Raw genomic sequence first — 15,851 nt, 5'->3', positions numbered from 1 at the left:
TATCAAAAAATAAATTAAATGAAGACCAGAATGTTTAATGGAAATTATTTATGTTGCAAATCCATTACTTTCAATAATTTTGTAAGAAACTTTTCGTATTCTGAGATTAATCTGTAAGCTCCAGTTGATTTTTTATTCTGAATTAGTCTCTATCATAGTTGGTAACTTTGATAGCTATTAGAAGAATTGCATGGTATTTAAGCCCTTGGCCATTCAAACAAAAAATAAAACTTAAAATCTATTCGTCATAAGTAACATTGGAAATATCCCTGCCAGGTGATTGCCAGAATGGGGTTCGAGTCCCTCTCAAACCCGTTAGTTTCTTTAATGTTTGCAACCTCACCATTTTTGTGAGCTAAGGATGGGGGAGCCTATATGTCTGTCTACCTGCTGAGTCAACAGCAGCCATTGCCTAGCCCTCCCTGGTCCTAGCTTGGGTGGAGAGGGGGCTTGGGTGTTAATCATATGTATAGACAGTATGGTCAGTCTCTAGGGCATTGCTCTGCTTGCTAGGGCAATGTCACTGTCCCTTGCCTCTGCCATTCATGGCTGACCTTAAAACCCTTTGAAATGATGTCCACTAGGGGTAAGTTTTACAAAACTATCTTAGTAAAATCTATGACTGAATATAGATATAATTTGACCGGAAACAAAATACAGGATGGTACAAAAATCATCCTTAAAATTCTTACTGTTTCATGCATAACAATTATGGCTTTTAGTAAATGATAGTCATTGACTAAATGATTTAACTACATGCCTCAGCTGAACAGAACATCACTGTGAAAAACTAGTAATTGACAGCAACCCATTTTAACACCAGAATAATATTCAAATGACTTGGACTGGCTTAAAAAATATTGTACCATATACAGGGCATCCAAAAAAATCAGTGTGTCCCAGAAATCAATGAATATGGGCTTTCACTTAGGATTTGCTTTTTGGTTTTGTGCAAATAACAGGCACTTTCATGTGTGTATTTAAGCCTACAGACTTAAATGCGCTTGTGAGTTTGCCTCACGTTTCTTGTGACTACAAGTTAAATTGATGATACGAGTTAGGAATTTGAAGATTCCCTTATGCATCATCAATACAGGGCCATCCAATGAGGCATTGCCCAGCCCAAACCAAGGCCTGCCCAATGGAACAACCCTCACCAAGAAGGACTGGGTAACCCTAAAGAGGGCAAGTGTAAAAGTGGGTAAAACTGGAGATAACTGCCACAAATGGGGATTGCTCAGATCAAGACCTGAAAGAGGCAAATGACAACGCCCTCCCGTGGGTTCGATGTTGGCACGATAAGATATGATGAATACAGGATGATACAAAACTGCTTTAGAGTAACAGCATTCATACATATTCATTGAATATATCACCACAACTATTTCAACTGAAGAAAATTATACATTCTACGGGATAATATTTGGAAACTATATAGTATTCCCACAAGTAAACATCTCTAATCATGGGTCCCTTTTAGCAACATAAAAAGAAAAGCCTTGCTTTATTGTAGTATCCTTGGCCAGACAGACAGAATGATGCAGAAGCTTTCTTTAAATAAGCATACTAAATAACGCGCATAGCATCTTAATATACAAACAGGAGAAAGCTTTATTTTAGTAGCTTCAGAATCACCCAATTTCAGCCCCCCTCCCTCAATTAAATTGTCTTCTAAGAGTTAATGTACATAATTTCAATAACAGTATTCAAATTTCTAAATTTTTCTCAGCATCATTCCCATGTTAAGCATCCTATTTAGTGTCATTATCAGTAAAACTAAAAAAACAAAAAAGTGAACATCTGACGTAGGCCTTGCATCTGTTGTTGTTGAAGATTGTCTATCCATTGTAGCCACACATGAACTCTTGCTTTAGATACAGCCTATATCAGTGATATCTAAGTGCATTTAGACCCTTATTTTTCCACTCGTTAAATTTACCTGTAGCATGCTAGTGTAGATCTTATCACAATGTTTTCCTAAATGCTAATTCTTTAGCATAACTTATCACTCTGCTCAGGGGGCAGTCATTTCATTAAAAGCTTCAATAATCAACTCTTCTTGGTTTTTTTAAGTGTCGATACAACTTTCTTTATAATATTATCTACATTTGGTACAATTCACATGGGCATAAATTTGCTGTAACACAAGAATCTGGAAAACTTCGAGTAGAATTTCATTCTGAATACATTTATTCTCAATATAACTAGGATATAAACACTTTGGTTTACTGGCCTTATCAGCCCTAAAGCCATATAAAAAAAAGAAACTACAGTAATCATCCCATTCACAACCAATCAGTCCTTATCTCTTTTTCTATCTAATCTATAACTTGAATAAATGAACTCTCTCTCAGCTAGCCATAATGATATTTCACTTAAACCAGTATTTCTATTGTGCGACACAACCACTTCCAAAGTAACGTAAAACAATAGTTTTGGATTCACAGACTTACGAGTTTGGGCCATACGGTCCGGCCCTGCTAAGGTGTCAACTCATTACCGAGGTTTCCTTGATATCCGAGAGCACTTGTTGAATTAGTGCGCATTACAATGCTGTAACACATTACTACTACAGTATTTACTTATAACCTAAAATACTTGCATATATAAAAGGCTGAGAATCTATATTTTCTAATATTACTAGAAAGCACATTACTGTTTACTTGTTAGACAAATACACACACAAACAAAGCCACTACAACACCTTTTTTCTGGGTCGACCTGTGACGCCCGGCGAAAAAGTCCTTCTTTGTACTTTTTCTGATATAAATCTTCCAAATATACCAGAGAAAATTAAAAGCATGGAATGCAGAGGTTACAACCCTCGCGCGAGCACCTTGTTGGTGTCGTATATCTAACAAGGGCGTTTGAAAACACTATTCACAGGCTGTCTTCCATTTAGATAATCCCTTCATCAAAGGGGGAGGGCCGTGACAGGCCCTAGAGAATACAGTTGGGTTACCCTACCGACACCTACCACTCGCGCTCACCAGGTCATCCTTCTGCAAGAACATATGGCTTGGCAAGGAAAGGGTGGGTCCGTACAAAAATAATCGGGAAGGGTTTCGCCGGGCGTCACAGGTCTCTCCCCAGAAATAGATTTTTCCTTCGTCAAAATCCCTTTTCTGGGTCGACCTGTGACGGCCGGCGAAAAAGTACCAGAGAATGCCTTCCAAGCCCAATAAATTAATAACATAATGAGGAGAATACAATCACCATGTACGACAATACTATGATATAATAAAGTAATCGTCCAATTACCAACCAGCCAAATGACATAGGGAACGTAAGGTTAAATAATAATGACGACAAGGAACCAACTGAGTGTCGAATCGCAAAAGGCATCAAACCTTACATGTCTAAGTATATCTAAACATTAAAGGAACGGTAACTACAATAATAGTTAAACCATAGGAATTAAACATGGCAAATATCATAGGGCTAACGAACTACCAAGGAGAGCGGCGACGTGGTGTGGGTGGCGGGTAGGAGGGAGAAGAGAAGAGATGGAAGAAAGGAAGAAGAGGAGATTAATGGGGAGGGATAAGGCTCCCCTCTGCCATCGTCGGCATTTAAGGGCCTGTAAGATCTTTAGATATTGGCGTTTGACAACCATAGGGGATTTCCAACCCGTATATTTTTTAAAATCATCAAAGTCCCTGTTCTGGGAATCATTGTTGGAGGCATCTACTGTCCGTATATCATGAGCCTGGGGAAATGATTCCGGATTAGTATGTTTAATGAAGTAGAGGATTTGTTGCCTGATACCGTGAATGGAAATAGTACCTCCTTGTTCCCTGATAACCAAGGGGCCAGACGAGCGGGTGGCAGTTCTAGCTAAAAAGGGGCTTGAGAGTGTGACTGTACATGGAGAAAAATCCTGGGGATGAAGAATAATCTTCCGAGGGGAGCACCTATTTTGCGGATCCTCATTTTTTAGCTAGGAAAGCTTTGTCTGGAAAAGGAGTACTTCGGCTGAAGGGAGGAAATCTATGTTTTCCGGGTTTCGTGAGAGAGCTGCTAGTTCTGATGTTCCATCACCTGAGGCCATAGCCGTTAGAAATAAAGTCTTCCTAAGAAGAGTGATATAAGAGCAGGATTCATTGTCCGTGTCCATCGCAAGTTTGAGAACACCGTTCAGAGACCAAGAGTCCTTTTGTGGCCGAACCGAAGGTCGAAGCCTAGCACATGTTTTTGGGGTTGATGAGAAATAGGAATCAGCTAGGTTAATGTTGAACCCAACAAGGAAGATCTTCTTCAAAGCTGACTTGATGGTGGTTAAAGTGCTAACTGTTAGGCCTTTGTCAAATAGGAACCTCAAGAAAGAGATGGCTAAATGCGGGGACATACGAGTATGCTCTGCACTCTTAGGGGACCTACTAGTTGTTAACGGCCGAATCATATTGGCGAATTGTCGAGTCCCTTTTGTCCCATTCGATGAAGAGATCGTTTTCCGGTTCAATGTTCGCATCTCTACGAGCTGCCAACTTCCTGTAGTCCACAAAGTTAGAGTTTTGGCTATCCTTGAGTAATCTGACACAGTGAGTTTGGATACTCGGGTCAGTTTGAGGAACGGGATCCGGATGGGACTGAGTTTCAACTCGAGGAGGAGAGGAAACCAACTGTTCTTGGCCAGCGCCTGCAACCATCAGGCCGCTTAGAATGGTTAGCCATTCAGTGGGACCTTTCGAAGCACACGTTGTCTCTCCCTTCCAAAAGGTAAGAGGAATAGTTTCCAAGATCAAAAAATTTTCTCAAACACAAACAGGTGTCCGAAGAGCCTTAGAAAGTATCCTCGGACTTTTCCAATTCACTTCAGTAACAGATCTCCTAATAAAAGCCAAACTCAAAGACATCAATCGAGTTTGGAGAAAGAGAGCTACAGTACCTATAAGAGACATGCTCCCCAGAAATAGATTTTTCCTTCGTCAAAATCCCTTAAAAACATAACAGATACCTTACACATCTCAAACTGTCTACTTAACTGCGACAAGACTCCTCGCTGCTGTGAGGAAGGAAGCTGGTGACTGGTATAATACATGAATATACGCTACCGGTGTCTAAAGCGATGTCAGGCAGGGCAGTCGATCGAGACTAAGGTCTACCCCAAAGCCAAAGCAAGTCTTTCAAAAGAAGGCAACTGTGCTTACCCCATACAAAAATGGGAAAAAGGCACATTATTAAAAGAAGAACATTACTGTTTACTTGTAAGCTAAAAGTACCTTTATATGTACAAGGCTGCCATTCACATATACAGTATCACTATTTACTTTTTAGCTAAAAATACCTATAGTACCGTGATTGGCTGCAATTCAAAATTTTCTAAGATTACTGGGTAAGCAAAACACAATACTTCTAAGCTAAAAATATCTACATGTGTGAGAGGCTGCAATTCTAGATTTTATAATAATATTGGGGTAACACATTACTATTAACTTCTACGATAAAAATACCTACATGTGTGGGAAGCAGCGATATTTTATTTTCTAACATTAATGGTTAAATACAATACTATTAACAAATGAGCTAATAATACCTACATTTGTGAGAGGTTGCAATTTCTTATTTTTTCACATTAATGGGAAAATAAAATACTACTTATTAATAAGCTAATAATACCTACATTTGTGAGAGGGTGCAATTCTATACTTTTTTTTTACATTACTGGGAGAAAACATCTCTATTTACCTATAAGCTAAAAATATCTATATATTGGAGAGGTCGAAATTCAAAGTTTTCTAACATTATTGGGACATCTGAAAGAGTACAGGACAAACAGAAAGGCAAAATAAAACTGCATCTTGCAGGTGATGAACTACATCTCATTTCATCTGGCCTAGTTCGAGATACAATTCGTAGTAATGTGAGATAATGATTTGTGAAGAGCAGAATCTTCCGCATATGAATCAATAGATTAGAATAATGTTTAAAGATGATGGGTTATTAAACCACAACCTCATTAATGTAAATGTACTCACAACATTTCCTTATGGGAATAAATTTTAGTTTGAAAGAAAGTGTCAATCAAAAGATCGGAACAAAAGAAATGAATAGGCCTAGACATTGTTTGCCTATTAAAAAAGGACCAAATGTTGACACTTCATTACCAATAACATTCCTCTGCTAAAATCAAATTAATAAGAGAAAGAAGACTCTTAGTAATTAATATTTCACCTCCTACGAGTAATTACGATATCGATCAATACTTTTACAACATTCCTCCTACAAGGAAACAAGAGAAAGGTAATCAAGCATTTCTCTGTGTTGTACAAGTCAAATGGGTGTTGATTTAGCTATCTTGTCTACCAGCATATCTGTACAATCTAGTTTACCATCTTGAGAGGCCAAAAACTGTTAATCTGTACTGCCTTTCTTTTTCTCAGACTCTTCGAAAGAGTAGACTACCAAGTCATCTATCCAATACATTGGGATTTAGTCTAGATTCCTTCTTGGACTTGGTGAAAGTTGAAAAAAATTTATTATTTTATCTTTCAAGATCAGTGGGTGTGTATTACTTCTGTCACATCATACCTGCAATAATACTTCCAGTGTTTGTTATATCCTTCAACTTCTCATCACAAAATCTCCATGAATTCATCACCTGTCTGACTCAAATTGTTTTCTTTTATGGGTTCATATTCTTCAGCCCATCTGAAACCTTATTGTATTTAGAAGTTAAAGCAAGAGAATTCCATATTCAAGATCCCTCTTTACCCTTATTCAAATATCAGTTACTAGCTGACAAAGTCTAATGTGTTACTAGCTGAAGATGCTTTTACGACTTACCTCATTCTAACTCCCTACTCAGCATACTTCATGGCCTTTCCAGGTAGGAATCTTCACCATCTTGATCCTAATTATCCTCCATTGTAAGGCAGAAGTCACTCAGAGCTTGGAATTAACAAGCTAGTAATTTTAAAACAAGAATTAAAACTCTGAGGAGTCTTTTAACTTGAGAAAGTTGCATAGCATATCTCTAACTCTTCTGTCATAACCATGTAAATATTTGTCTTTTTTATTAAAGCAAATTCAGGAACATTCGTCTTACATTGTTTTCAAGAATTCCCTGAAAATAGGAAGCATGTTTAGATTTAAAGATGCTCTACCCGCTATACAATGATTGAGAAAATAGGTAAATTCTTAGTTTGTTGTTCCTATCCATAGAGAATTCTATAGCTCCAGTTAAGCCATTGGTTTTATTGCATCTGCAAAACTTAAAAAAGATTCTTGTTTTAAAACAATTGATGTGGATAGTGTGCATGATTACTAAAAATTGGGTCTGAAAAGAAAATGACTACTGCAAAAAATTTTTTTTTTCTGTTCTTAAAGTGAAAGAAACTTTGTAACTCACACTCCAAACAATATTTTGTGAAAAAGATAGAGTGAATACTGTACAACTATACAGGTTACTGACTAAACACATGTGACATAAGATGGATGCTATTAAAAAAGATGTGTCACAACTTAGCTATGATAACTAACATCATATATAATATATTTTTATGCTGAAAGTCAGTCCTGGTTGAATATAGTATCCATTATTGTGAAAAATATAAACAAATATAAGAAAATTAGGTAAAACCAACTTTTAAAATATTCCATAATAAAATCCCTTGGTTCCACATGTAAACATTCAAGTTATAAATTCTGACTTATACCATCTCTCAGTGACTATACATTTGGGATAAATGAAAGGTGAAATTAATTTGGAAGCAATTACGACAGAAAAAATAGATGAACTAATTTTTGGCAACTTTTAAAAAAAAATTAGAAAACATACGTACACACATATATCCTGTTCTATAAGTCACATAACCATATAATAACCTACATATTTATCAATGATGTATCTGTTATTATTACCTTTTAATATAGGTAACAAAATATTGGTGAACTCAACTTTGTTTAGGGTGGTACCACAGTAACATGGCCACATTGCGATAACCTGAGCTTCTAGAAACGAAGCAACATGAACATTGGGTGAGTATAGAAAAACAAATTTCATTATTAAAATTCCGTTATTCTGCAATGGAATATAAACAGCTCAATATTACTTACATAGTTTAATAATAATGCTGGATAATTTACATCCAATGAAGAGACAAGAACCTTCTTTCTTGGTTTACAATCATCTATGTATTTTCAGACCACATACCAAACTACACCAGGTTACTTGGTACAAGTAAAACGTCTTACCGGAATCCAGTCATGGGAGTATTTGCCAGTATAAAGCACTAAGATTTCCATTCTTCCTATAGATCACATACGTTTCAAAAGACTTTCCTGCAATAAAGAGATATTATTGTTTCAAAGACAAGCATGAATGTAATAAGTGCTCATGACTTTGCATCTTTTACAATTGCATTTTCTGTTGAAAAGATGACAGTTATATGTCTTTGCTTTCTTCTTGTCGTCACCTTTGGTATACTAAACGGACAGTAAATGAGACAGAACACATTAGTATAGAATCATAGAATCAAGTGCATTACACTCATCGACACCCCATGACTGGACTTTCCTTTTCTGATTACTGGTTCATACATGTAAGGTATGATATACAAAAATAGTATATAATTTATTTACATTGTCACATAAATGTAATGTCTTCATCATGGAGAACCTCTTGCTATCCATGTGTATTTAGAAAATATTGACAAATCAAAAACACTCGTGTTTTCACAAGTTAGCATCAATATTAACCTTAAGCATCTTTAGCAGGATTCAATAAGAGGTTAAACACACTTGCTTAATGTCCTTAAGCATACCCTTGACAATTCTTACATTATTTAGAATTCAACAGAAAAATTTAATTACCAGTATGACTAATTTAAACCTTGAAAAATTTGATTTTGTTGTAGAATCTGATATTCATAAGGGATCTTTAGATCAAAGTAGTCCACCTCCGAGGATCATTGATATATGACAAAATTACGTGTTTGTGTAAGTCTTACTTTCAAATATCTTGTTTTTGTATCATGATAAAGATGACTGCAACTCCCAAGAGTCTACTCAGAATCTCAGCAGGCCATGTTCAACCTCTAAAGTTACCTGTCATGATTAAGCATTTAATCTGTGATGAAACGTTATGGGATTTTGCCCCTACTACAGAGACAGACTTGTCAAAAGAAAGATTTTCACTATTTATATTTTGAAAAATAAATATGAATACACTTTTTTCATTACTTGAAGCTATTATTTTTAATGATTTATAACAGCATTACCAGTTAGGCACATATAACAAATGTAGATACAGATTTTAGGCAAGTAATGCTGTCTCTATCACAATACATACATAACCACGATCTCTTCACTACACAATTATGTAAGCATATCACATGACATTAACATCAGGCATCATGTCATTTACCATATTTTCTGTATATACACTACATCATCTTGCGAATAAGCAATAGACGAACACAAAACAGCTATACCTGAACTGCACCTTAAAAGTTTTAAATAACATTCAACAAATGCCTACACACTATACAAACTCTTCTACATAAACTTCATTGTAATCTTAACAGATACCATCTGTTTGGTAAAACAAACTTCAAAGGGCCAAGAAAAATGACAGTAACAGAATACATTTCTTCTATGGCCCAGAAAGCATTCTTTACAAATTATGGCATAGAATCTGAAGCCCATATGCAGCCCCCTTGCTTAATGAAAGGTTAAAAATCCACACACAACAGTGTGTTTTTCCCATTTAGTCCCATCTATACCAATGAATATAAAATGTTGCAATTTGATTTTTAATCAATACAAAGGTGGATGTTTAAATCTAATGGGTCATAAACTTCTTACATAAAATCCAATTTTGAGAAGCATTATTTTACAAATGAAAAATATCCATCCTTTGAATAATGAATGAATGACATAGGCTCTCACGTGGCTACAATTCTATGAGTATCGGCAATGTCAAATGTAAAGATTTTTTAAATACTGTTTACATTCATATTATAAAGAAAATTTCATGACTAGATTAACATTATCTGACTAGAGTCACAGGTAGTGGGAGATAATGCTGGAGAATTATAGTAGTAGTACCATGTAACATCAACGTACTGTATATATACATACACGCTTAAAATAAACTTTGTGCCTGCTGAAGCTTAATTCTATAAAGCATAGTACAGTTTCTGGTGACATCAGCTTCTTTTACCTTGACAAAATAAATTTTTTTTGTTAAATACTGTCACATTTATCAAGATTAAATAGCCTTGTTTTGCATTTGAAGCTTATTACATAGGTAATTATTCTTAAAGATCAAGTCATGTAATTTTACAAAGCTTTACATACAGAGATACACATCTAACATTTCTATCCATATTGTGCTGTTAGGCCAGAAAACAAGACTTCTCTGATAAGATGCATATTTCAAACAGTCATCCACAACAGTAAGTGAAGTCTAAATCTTTACCTTCACCTTCTCACATAACTCATACCATCCTTTCTTCATATCTTCAAATACATTATGCAGAGTATTGAGGGATGCACAAAACGTGTGACACATTACGGCACGTGCCCCTTACGGACGAACGGGATTAGCCAATCTGGTCGTGCATGGAATGATAAAATTACTTGCCTGTTTTTTAATGTTAAAAAAACCATCTCAAAAAGATAGTGAGACGCAATTTCTGGCATGTCAAAGTAAAGAAGAAACAAGATACTATAGTATATGACAATTTTCCTCTCTCTACACATTACATAGGAGAATAAAATCTTGCATAACAGCGCCTTACAAATCTGCATGACGCTGATGTAAAATTTTCAGGCTTTTTAAAAATAAGAAAAAAAAATTAAGCTTTTTGTGGTAAGATCTTTTACTTGGGAAGCTTTCTCATTATAATGTGGAGCTTCATGTTTATTCTGTGGGATTTTCAGTGTATGTTTCATGAAACTAAGGAAGAGAATTTGTCGCCAATTAAATATTATATAATTATGAATATTTAGTAACCTCAGTAAAAGTAATTTTACTTTTTGATTGTGACATACATATTGCTTTAATTGCATGATTCTCCTGAAAAGTTTTAAAAATTACTGAAAGGTATGAAAAGATGGAATGATAAGTGATATGATGCATACACAACTTCCACCTCGCAGGAAGTGCAGTAGATTTTCCCTCTAAGAGAAAAATTCAGATGTGAAACTTTCAATTTCATTTTAGAGATCCATTGTCTGTTGCCTTACAACAACGGAGGGTGGCGTACTAATCGGTGTGTGAGATTCAAATTAGTAGTCAATTCATGTACTTTATCTGAGGCTGAGATAAAAAGAGAGGTTGATAAACTTGTCATTGCTTTTCCTAAAGACTTCAGTGGTGTGTTTGTTGATGAAATTATCCAATTTGCATCTTTTGCCAAGCACTGTTTCATCTTCCATGAAACAGAGTTACAAACAATGCTGTAAGAAATGTTTCAGGGTTACAATTCTCTATATAAAGTATCTGCAAGGTATGACTCTATATTTAAAACGGATTTTGGTGTAGGAAAAATCTATTTTTGGGCGAGATAGCCATGTTGTCCTGATGGAAGTACCTTTTGGCAGCTTCCTACTGTATAATATTTCTGCAAGTGATATTACAAGAGAATTACCGTCAGGTATCACAGGGTTCTAACCCTCGGAACGACTATCCAAAGATATCGTGTATAATCAGGGATGTATCCGAAGATAACCATATATATCTGCACCCAAATAGACTTTACCCAGTCTAATCAACTAAGGCGAAGGATAAGTGAGGAGCCGTTACATAAAATTTTTGCAAAACAATAAGTTGAGAAAACAAAGTATTTCCTGAACAAAACAATGTAATATCTTATGACACACCACTTTACCCATAAGTCACACTTGTTATGCATTCCATTTGAAAAATAGCTTATTTGCAATTATGTAGTCAACTACAAATACCAGATGAATACATTTCTGTTTTGGATAGAGAAACATGTACAAAGTCTATCTCAATGCATATCTGCTGTTGTTTACACCAAAGGCTTACACACACACAAATTAGTTGAAAGTGTCTTGCTTACAGATAAAATTTTCTAATCTTATTATATTGTATATTCTTTTATTACGACATTCCAGATATGGGAAGTATCAATCTGAAAATGACCTTACTTTCCTACATTTCAACTACAGTAATGTAAAAGACCAATTTGATAATTGCCACTTTAATCACAATGTTTACTGTCACGAAGAGGGGGCTTTTAAACTTCAAGAGATAGGCAGGGCTTCAATGAGATATTTGCAAGACACTAAAACTATACTGACACTCCCTACCTTGCAATCCTCGGTTTATGGTATTTCGAGTTCACAATAACAATAATGATACAAATTCGGCATTGTATCATAATACACAAATTCTGAATTTGCCGTGCAAAGTGAATAATGCTAAACATCCTAACAATGCTGTACGATATGTTTGAATGATGCTGGGGTAGCCGCCACTGAGAGGAGGATGCTTCAGTCTTGCTAGAAATCAGCAAAATTAACATTTTGGTGATTATAGTGCACATTTTATTTTTCTGTGATAATCATTATCCGAGAAACTGCAAATAACTATATCTAACGGCCATCACATGTGATTTCGGACTTCTTCAAGACAATAATTTCATCAATTATCAAGGTCATAAAAGGGATTTTGACGAAGGAAAAATCTATTTCTGGGCGAGAGACCTGTGCCGCCCAGTGAAATGCTCCTTTAGCATCATTTCTAAGGTATATAACTGCTAAATATTACCAGAGAAAAAATTGCATAGGAATGCCAGGTATGAACCCAGCTCGCTCACCTAAAAGGTGTCGGTATATTTTAACTGGGGCGTGAAAATCACTAGCAGAGGTCTCGAACCAATTAGATATCTCCTCGTCAAATAGGATAATGGAGTGGTTCAATCATCTGCTTTCGTAAAATCAATAGTTATGAGCAAGGAACAAGGCCTATTGATGATATGGAGCAACTACTGTACTCATAACAGGAGTGGAGAATCAAATACAAAAGCATATACTGCTTAGCCTGCTAGCAATATTGGCTGAGGCAAGAACCCTCTTTGAAATACATAAAGATTGATATGATGACACTAACTATTCTCAAACTTTTTCAGCTAGTCACGGGTGGTTTCATCGTTTCAAGAATTGCCATAATTACCACAATGTGAAAGTTAGCAGTGAAGCTAAAAGTGCTGGTTCTGGGGGAGCTGAAAAATTCAAAGATCATTGCTGAAGAAAGATATTTTCTAGAGTAAATATTCACCGTGGAGAAAGCAAATGCCTGAATGCAAGTACATACATCAAGAAGCTAATATGATGCTGATATTTAAGGTATTGAAAGAGTGTATAACTTCTCTTTTAAGAGGCATGCTCTGCCTCTTACAAAATCATAAGGTGTTAGAAAAAGTAAGCAAGCATGTCCCTACACTTAATATTTGCCACAACAAGAAGGTCTGGATGACAAAAGTCTATCTAAAGATTGGTTTTTCACTTGTTTAATTCTCAAAGTAAAAGAATTTTTCCGATAGAATAATATCCCTTTTAAGATAATACTTATTTTAGATGATGCTTCAGGACATCCACAGCACCTAGGTGATTTGAATCCTGACGTGAAAGTAGTTTCCGTACCATCTCTCAGAACTTTACTTATTCAACCAATGAATCAAGATGTCGTAGTTACGTTCAAAAAGTACTATTATATTCAGGAAACAAGTGCACTCAGGTTGTTAAAGCTCCTAATTACATTTGACCATAAACTTTTTCTGAATAACTTAACATTTCAGATGCAACTAAGAAAATGGCTTCAGCATCACAAGTACTGAAGGAGTGTATAAATGAGATATGAATACAAAACATTTTAATGTTTCAAGAAAGATTCTGCATTTGTGGAAATAAATACTGCCCAGTAATAAGATAGTTTTGCTACACAAAACATTCAAATTAGTTGAAAAAACCATGGAGATATAAAAAGTGGAGAGCAAGAGGAAAAACCTTTTTTGGAAAAAGCCATAAAAAAATTTTAACAACAGAGATTGGCAGATGCATTTATGCATTTGCACACTTTGAAAATGGACTAAGAGATGGATGTCAACTAAAATACTTGGAAAAGTTAGACAAATTCCAGCTGTCACTACTTGTTATGAAATTATTTATAATGAAAAGATGCAGACAATCCTAGCTGCATTGAATAATCTTTTAAAAAAATTATCATCCACTACTTTCAACATCTTGCATATGTTCGGGAGAGAGAGAGAGAGAGGTGAAGTGTGATACAATTTTGAATAAATCCCCTATTTACATAAGGAAAGCACTTTTAAGAAAAACATTTGACGACACTGCTCTTGTATTATCCCCAGCTTAACCGTCTAATAATTAGTGATAGTTTTAGCCATTCACAATACAACATCAGTCAAGTGTGCATTCTATAAAGACATTTATTGGTGAGCACAGTACTAATATGTAGGCTATGACATATACTGCATAAAGGCTAACCATTGATAACTGTTTCTTTATTTGACTTAACGGTAACTGTTTAAACATTGTGTTATAGATATTACTGTAAGATGCCATTATATAAACATTTTCTGTCAAAATGTTAAGAAATTTATTGGCGGATTATAGCTGACCACTGTTCACTGAGACTATAGATAATTTCCTGCTTAGGTTAGTAGGTTAGTAAGGGATCTCGGATTATAATATTTTCATCTTATGGAAGGGTTCTTGGAATGGAACCCTTGCGTTAGTAGAGTATCATCTGTATTTTCTTAATATTTTGATATTATTTTAGAAACATAATCTAGGCCAATACATGCTTTAACTTTGTACACTGTTAGCATTGATAACATTAGCGGCAAACATCCAATATCAATGAACTACAGACTACAGCAAATCCATTTATAATCCTGTAGTCTATGTATCTCATATTTCCAGAGATAATGCATTAACAAGAGCACAAATAACTACAAAAAAGTTAATCTATACTGAATTGTAATCTTACCCAAAAAATACTGATATAACACTTGAAAAGATACATAAACTGCATACTGTACTATATTTTTCATACTGCATGATACAGTACTTTTTAACTTTAATATTTCAACAGCCATTTCAATACTGTACTGTTTCTGTACAGCATACTTTAGTGGGAAACAATATTCCCCGGTTCTTGAAGTGTTGTTTCTGGATATATGTCTATTTTCCTTGTCAGAGTTCACTGAATTTCTTTACAACACTTGATAAACATTAGAAAACAACAAAACCTTCTATTCACGTAAGGAAAGCACTTTTAAGAACAACATTTCTGTGTCACACACGAATCTTCAGCTGATAAGATTCCAGTAGACATTTTTTCCACAGCAGAGTATTATTCCTTCTGAAGGTAAAGTAATGGATTACCCTTAACCGGAATAAGTTATAGTTCACAGGAGAAAGACATAAGCATTTGCTTTTCATTTGCACCATAGCAGATAAAGCTCACAACAATGGAATGAGAATATTCGTGCATATACAAGATTTTTATGTAAACAAGAAACTCTGCTTCCAGTTTCATAGTACTTTCTATTTACTGTAAATTGTTTCGTAAAATTGTCAGTGAGAAGGCAAGTAATGAGTGATAATTGCAACAACAGTGCCTTTAGAACTCTATTCCATGAAACAAATAAAAACAAATTATAATTATTTGGTATTCAGGTACTATACTAATAAGTTTATCATCTTATTTCATATATGAGAGACATCAAGCCTCATATGAAAATTTATGTATAAACTGAACACCTTTTGATTAATGAGAATTTCTGAGAGGCCACATGGAATCCTTATTCGAAAGGGGTAAGAGCTTAAAACGTTAATTCGGAAATAGAAAA

At 35.1% G+C, this 15,851-nt stretch overlaps 1 protein-coding gene across 1 annotated transcript in view; it reads right to left on the bottom strand.

Annotated features, from left to right (window-relative positions):
* Nucleotides 1-8,058: 8,058 nt before the first annotated feature.
* LOC137640309 (intermembrane lipid transfer protein VPS13A-like) overlaps nt 8,059-15,851 on the bottom strand; it is a 212,029-nt gene continuing 204,236 nt past the window's right edge. Inside the window, exon 45 of the mRNA XM_068372942.1 lies at nt 8,059-8,283. The gene's annotated coding sequence lies outside the window, so the exon portion shown is untranslated. The remainder of the gene's footprint in view (nt 8,284-15,851) is intronic.

Source organism: Palaemon carinicauda, chromosome 4 (genome assembly GCF_036898095.1).
Source record: "Palaemon carinicauda isolate YSFRI2023 chromosome 4, ASM3689809v2, whole genome shotgun sequence".
Classification (NCBI taxonomy): Eukaryota; Metazoa; Arthropoda; class Malacostraca; order Decapoda; family Palaemonidae; genus Palaemon; species Palaemon carinicauda.
This window is presented reverse-complemented; position numbering and strand designations above follow the sequence as displayed.